The sequence below is a fragment of the Mastomys coucha genome, unplaced genomic scaffold (assembly GCF_008632895.1).
Source record: "Mastomys coucha isolate ucsf_1 unplaced genomic scaffold, UCSF_Mcou_1 pScaffold12, whole genome shotgun sequence".
Lineage (NCBI taxonomy): Eukaryota > Metazoa > Chordata > Mammalia > Rodentia > Muridae > Mastomys > Mastomys coucha.
This window is the reverse complement of record NW_022196894.1, coordinates 41,770,027-41,777,169: the sequence shown is the minus strand read 5'-3', so window position 1 is coordinate 41,777,169 and position 7,143 is coordinate 41,770,027. Positions and strand designations below refer to the sequence as shown.

Below are 7,143 nucleotides of genomic sequence, written 5' to 3'. Positions count from 1 at the left end.
TCCTCCTTCTCCTCCTCCTTCTCCTCCTCCTCCTTCTCCTCCTCCTTCTCCTCCTCCTCCTTCTCCTCCTCCTCCTTCTTTTTCTTCTTCTACAGTGTTCCCTAAGCCGCCTTAGATGTGGAGTGTTTAGTAGATGTAGCCACTGGGCCTGGGCTCCACAACTCTTCATTTTGACTGGCTATAGTTTTCTGTAGTAGTCTCTACCTGTTGCAAAGTTTTCTTGATGAGGAGTGAAGACTATACTTATAGCTTCAGAGGCTTAGTCCATCATCATCATAGTGGGGAATGTGGTGGTACACGGACAGGCATAGCCCCGGAGCTGGGAACTTTGCATCCTGATCTACAGGCAGCAGGGAGGGAGCTTCACTCATTTGTGGCTTTCTAATTAGACAGGAAAATTATGTCAAAAATAGTGAAGTATAAAGAAACTATAGTTTTTAAATAGTTGAATTAATACGACAGGTGCATCTATATGTATAAACACACACATTTGGCTATCAGTAATAATAAGGATTAAAAATTAAAGGTTTTGTTGTTAAAGCTCAGTTGAATTTTATGCTATTTTTTCATTGGATTTAGGATTACTATTGTATAGATAGAAGTCACAGTTAAACAAGCTTTCTTTTGTACTATCTTGCTTTGTGGTATGGGCTCCAGGAAGCTGGTCCTCCTCAGAATTTGAGTACTCAGTAGGAGACATGTTCCAGTGGGTAAAGTGCTTTGCTACTGCAAATTTGAGGACCTGAGCTTGGATCCTCAGAGCTCACTAAAGGACACAGAACTGTGTGTCTAGGACACAATGGCACATGTCTGTAATCCCATCGTGCCTGTCATAAGATAGGAAATGGAGGCAGGAGGATTCTGAAAGCTTGCAGGCCAGATAGCCTGGCATACATTGCAGGAAATAAGCGACCCTGCCTCAAAGAGAGTGGAAGGCAAGGTCTCACACCTGAGATTGTCTTCTGGTCTCTGCACACATGTAGTGGCATACATATACTCACACCTACATCCAGACCCTTTCCGCACTTGAATGCATCGCCCACATATGCATTCATGCATGCATGCATGCATGCACACACTTGTACATACACAGCCACACACACCCATGAATTCACCCCTACACATGTATGCACACACATATATATATACACACACAATGTACTCCCCATATATGCATGAATACACATGCCCACATACACCTGAATACACACACACTCACTTGTTCACATAGATCACACATACAAAAAAAGGTAAAAAAAAAAAAAAGTGCGTTCTGAAAATGAAGTTTCAGGTCCAATACCTTACAGAGCAGAAACCTACACTCACGTAAAAGTTTAAGACTTAGACAGCATGGCTTTCAGTCTTATTCCCAATGGCCAAAGGTAGTGTGCGTGTTCTTCCACGTGGGCATAAAGTATTGAGGGGAGCTGGTTAAATGTCCACAGGCATATTCTCCCTGAGTTGTGATTTGTCACTCTAGATTCTGTTTTGAGGGTCACTAACTAGAATGATGGTAGGAGAGAGTCTTCTTTGTCAGTGTGTCAGGAAAGGAGAGAGAGTTTAAAACAACTGATGTAATGCGTTACTGTGAGTATGTAAAGAAAGAACCACATGTTAGCCTCCTAGAGGCTTCTTTAGACAAAGGTCAAGAACACAGGGTTGAAAAGAAGGGCACACAGGCAGACTTTGATCAGCACAGACATACAAGGAGGTGAGGCAGAGACCGAGGATCAGCAAGTTGTTTCTGAAAGCCAGTTCCCTCTGCTCAGTCACGCTTGTCATCGCCTTTCTGATGACTGCTTGACTCCACCAGAGTGGCAGGCAGGAAGCTTTCTAATCTCTAGGAAATGGGTCCCTGTGATATGTGAGGGCATCCCCAGCTGAATGGGCATCCTCAATGTATGAGCCTGTCTAGCTGAGCTCAGCCTGCCTGAACCAAGCCCAGGACACTGGCAGAGCTGAGACTGCTCTGCACAGTTCCTTGGCTCTGGTGGTGGTCCGAATCTAATAAATGCAGACAGAATTTAAATCTGCCTTATGAAAAAGGCACCAACTTTACACTTTTAATTATATTTGCTTACATGGTAGCCTGCAGGGCAAAAATATGTATTCCTAAATTGTTACCACCACCACCACCACCACCACCACCACCATCACCACCACCACCATCATCATCATTATCATCATCCTTTTGGTCAACAGAACAGCTCCACTTATCTTCAGCCTAGCTATCCAATGCCACAACCATGGTCAAACTCTTGTTTCTTATATCTTCTTTGCCAATCGTGTCTACTGTCGCCAAGGTTCTTATCATTCACCCAGATGGCTCTTTCTAACACTAATCTATCTTGAGGTTGTTGAGTGGAGTTTTAGTGACTTTTGGGAGCACGACTCTTAACATCCATTCCTTTTCCACAGTGCAAAGGCCGTGTGATTCGGCCTGTCACACAGAGCTCCCCATGACCCGGCTCTTCCTCCAGGCTCACAGCATACATACTTCATCTTAGTGCCAGGTGGCCTCACCCTCCAGATGCTGGCATTTGCCATACATTGCTGGTTACATGCTCACCCGCTGACCTTTCCACAGTGTTGGGCACCTTGGTCTTCTTTCTCCACAAGGAAACTGGATTTTCCCCTTAACTCTGTTCTTTCCCTGAACCCTTCTTGACATCCATTCCTCTTCTACTTATGCATTGCATCCTGGGCTTCCTCCAGGGTCCAACTTTTGTGTTTGTTGGGGGGGATTTGATCATCTCCTTTATGCAAACTAAATTTTGCTATCTATCTACCACTTCAGTCGACCAGTAAGTTTGTTTTTCCCAAGTGATTTTTTTTTTTTAGTGAAAGAGGTACGTGAACACCAATTACGGATAAACATTCCCACAGTTATTTGGTCAGCAGAGGAAGTGTGTGTACTTACAGTGTCAACCAATGAGAACCTTGTACAAAAATCAGAGTTTCATAGTGGGAGCTGGCCTTCAGTGTGTCTCCTTCCCAGGAGGGAGTGGAGTCTATTTATGTATGTATGTATGTATGTATGTATGTATGTATGTATATCTTTATTTATTTATAGATAAGGTGTTTTTATTATGTAGTTCTAACTGTCCTAGAACTTACCACGTCACTATGTAGACTACGAGATCCACCTTCCTCTGCCTCTTGAATGCTGGGATTAAAGGTGTGTGCTATCTACACCACGTTTGACAGGAGGGTGTGGGATTCTTCAGTGTCACTCTGGTTAGTATTCTCAAAAGCTGGTCTTGGTAATTTGTCAAGCAACATTTGACCTGTCTGTACACTTTACTAGGTTAACAGAGAGAACTGTTAGAAATTAGGGCAAGCTTTGATTTCTCACTTAAAACATTTCCCTTTGGGAAAATTTAGAATTGGTAGATGAGACTCTGTGTCCTATTCGTCATAGTCCAGGACTCTGCCAGGAAATTGTTCTGAATGAACCAAAGCCACAGATATTTTCAAGGGAAAGAATCACGAGTAATCGAGACGTCACCTTAAACTTTGCAGTGAGGAAAGACATGCTTGAATGCCTCACCTGAAGAGCTGGCTCTTCCGGCTACTCCCCAACATTCCATTTAGGGTACTCAGGATAGGATCTATGCTAGTTGTGAAGACAGGAGTCTGATGAGAATACTGGTCAGTGCTGATGTGGAATAAGAACAGATATTTGTGACTCACTAGAGTTGAATTGAAAACTGTTGTCATGGGGAGGTTAAGTTTTAACAGTTAATTTTCACGTGGGGTTAAAGTAATATTGCAAAAAGGTATTGTACATTAATTGAGCACACGTAAGTCTTTTCATTTGCATCCTGTCGCTAATCGGTGTGCACGGTAGAAGAAATTAGGAACCGTCCCTTTAATAAAACATTGTTTACCTAGCCTCTTCCAATGGGTGTGGCTTAGGAACCTGTCGAGTGAGGTGTGACTTCTGCAGCCTGACCGGCCCCCTGGAAAGAGGGCTGGTGCTCAGAACCAGGAAGCGACAACTGAAGCTTCACACTGTACTGGAACTTGGCTTTTACCCGCCGAAGAGCTTCGTAAATAGTAGGAAATTGAGGTAGCGAGTTTGCTTAGCTGTCATCAAAGGTTTGAAGCTCTACCGTGGATAAAGACTTCATAGAGTACTTAGAACACCAAGCTTTCTGGGCCAGAAATTGATCTGCTGACTTTTGACTCCTATCTGATTACTGCTTGGTCCATCTTTATTTTGCTCAAGTATCTGCAGGCTGAACCCAGAGCCACTCTGCTCCCGTGCAGGTAGGTGATCGGCTTTCATATAATATTTAGGTCGGTGTTTGTTTGTTTGTTCTGCCTTTTTTAGGCTCAGTTGCTAAATACTGAAAAAGTTGTGACTATCAGACTGGCATGTTTGAACAGTGTGATTGTAAATAGTCACGTTTTTTGAGACAGCTGGACAACCTTGCAGAAATAGTCATTTTTAACAAATTAGCAAATCTACAACACTGTGAATTAAATGTTTTGTTTTGTTTTCCATTAACCAATTATGTATTTACATTTAACTAATGGATGAAAATGTACGTTGAAATTATCTTGCTAATTAACTTAAATAGCATTTTGTTCTCGGGTTTTGCTTGCCAGTTGCATGTCTTTTACCCTTAGGAAGCTGAGTGTTCACCACCAAGTCATTTGTTTGCTTTAATTTTAGAGTTAAGAAAAGACTATTATTTCAAAAAAAATTTTTTTGTGAAAGGTTAATACTCTAACATGGTTGTGCCGAAAAATTGTCTTCTTTTGGTAAAGCTAACTAACCCTCCTTTTGTGATATGAAAACGGTTCCAAAAATGATGTCTCTGGCAGGCTTAGTTAATTCGCAATATGAATTATTGTTACGAGAACAGAATCCACACGGAGTCTCTGGGGTAGAAGGCGAGTCCCTTTAGGACCAAGGACAGGAGTTCCCTTAACTGTCACCTGTGGACCTTTACATTTGTCTTCTCTGGATATCCTACTTGAGACGACTCCATCCACTAAAAAGACAGCATTTGTTTTCTAGGTGTGTGATTTTTCAGTTAGAGTTCTCCAACCTGAGATTTCCACTTGAAGCAAAGAGGCTTGTCTTTCTTAACTGACCTCCTTTATTGCAGGCATTTGGATATTTTTGACATTTTGAAATGTGGATAATGACATCTAAATTGTCATCAACTGTTGTCATGGCCATCTGGGCTTTGGCAAACTGGGATATAGCGGGCCCCAAGTACAGACGTTTTCCTTTGAAGCGTCCCTGGTTCCTTGAAATGTAACAGGAGTCATCTAGTAAAACAAGGACACACAGCTGCTCCTGGGAGGAGGGAAGGGGAGGTGGCATTTGTTGTAGGGAAATGCCAGGTCTTTTACGTTAGACCCCATTACGTACTTTTTTACATCCTTCTTCCTAACTTTAAAGCATTTCTCTAATTGGGCTAACAGGTGACTTGTTGGCTCTGTGGTAACATTACTTCCATTCATCTATTCCTCTCTATGCATTGGTAGTCTTCTCATCTAATTTCCCTTCCCCACATCACTCTTTCCTTCAGCTTACCCATAGGTCTCCACTATGGAACCTTATCTGGTCACATTGGTCCTCCATAATATTAACTCCTTTTGCACTTCCCTATCCCACGAAATCTACCAGCCCATTAGCACATGACCATGTGTATCTTATTTAAGAGTGCCCTGTATCACTTCAGATAGAAGTACTGAACTTGGAGATTGTTTTTATACCCTTAGGGTCTAGTGCGGTACCACACGTTCTATTCCCAATAAAGAGCTGTGGAATGGATGAAAGATCTTACTGACAGTTGCTTCAAGTACCACACTGTCTCTCTCCTGTCTTTCTCTCTTGTCTTGCGTAATCATATAATTAATTGTAATGCTCCTAGAAAGCAGTCTGTTACTATAATATGATGTTATTTTTCTAAATAGTTTACAGCTTGCTTTACTTGGTGATTAAGGTTTTTTAAGTGGGTCGGTGTGTGTGTGTGTGTGTGTGTGTGTGTGTGTGTGATGTTCATGGAATCCCAAGGGTGTGTGTCAGATCTTTGGAGTTATAGCTGTTTGTGACTTGCCTCATGTGGGATCTAGGATGTGACCACTGGTCTTTTGACGAAGCAGCAAGCACTCTTAACCACGGATCCATCTCTCTGCTGTATTTGGTGATTTTACCACTGATGTGCTATCTGTAAAGCAAGCAAGCTGGACTTTATTAAAAGTAAGCTAATATTCTTTTTTGTTTGTTTGTTTGTTTTTGTTTTTGTTTTTGTTTTTCAAGACAGGGGTTTTCTTTGTAGCCCTGGCTGTCCTGGAACTCAGTCTGTAGACCAGGCTGGCCTCGAACTCAGAAATCCACCTGCCTCTGCCTCTGCCTCCCAAGTGCTGGGATTAAAGGCGTGCACCACCGCTGCCCAGCTCGTAAATTAATATTCTGAAGATTATTTTCTTGCATTTTATATTTTAGGAAAATGTAATTTAGAGCTCATTGGTGTACAGAGATCTAAAAATGCTTAAAATATTCAGATACAATAGTAAATTAAGAGTTTTGGTTCTGAGTTGACATTTAGGACGACTCTGAATTGTGATCATAGGTTGTATGGATTTCAGATCAGTAATTATCAGAAATGATAAGTAACTTACTTCTATAGAAAAAAAAACCACTTTAAACATCTTTACTTAAGTGTCCTTATGTACAGTAGTCACTTTATTACATACTTTGAAAACTCATCATTTTCTAAGTGGGATGTGCCTTTTAGTTTCAACTTCTTTGGAGAATAATAGCCCGAGATCAGCCTGGAGAACGTGATTAAACCCTATCTCGGGTGAAAAACAACCTATCTGTTTCTCTATTTAACTCTGTTTACTTATTTATTTTTACAATTTTCCTACATGTAGGTCTGTGCACCACTCGTGTGCCTGAGATGGCCAGAAGATCCCCCGGAACTGGAGTCATAGATGGTTGTGAGCCACGGCGCAGGTGCTGGGAATCAAACCCAGGTCCTCTAGAGGCGCAGCCAGTGCTCTTATCCATGGAACTTCCTCTTGTATCATTTCTTATCAAATGGGCATACTTAACCTTTCTTTTTCAGTTCTGGGGATTTCAGCCTTGTGGATGATGGTATGCGGTTCTCAATCAGC

At 41.9% G+C, this 7,143-nt stretch overlaps 1 protein-coding gene across 8 annotated transcripts in view; it reads left to right on the top strand.

Moving 5' to 3' along the window:
• The window catches only part of Gramd1c (GRAM domain containing 1C), an 89,029-nt gene that overhangs the window by 49,955 nt on the left and 31,931 nt on the right, over positions 1 to 7,143 (top strand). Inside the window, exons 1-2 of one of the 8 annotated variants that reach the window (XM_031363951.1) lie at positions 3,956 to 4,272; positions 6,097 to 6,223. The exons of 6 other annotated variants lie outside the window; for them this stretch is intronic. The gene's annotated coding sequence lies outside the window, so the exon portion shown is untranslated. Of the gene's footprint in view, positions 1 to 3,955; positions 4,273 to 6,096; positions 6,224 to 7,143 lie in introns of those variants that run through there. One more of the 8 variants, XM_031363950.1, reaches the window with a different exon arrangement.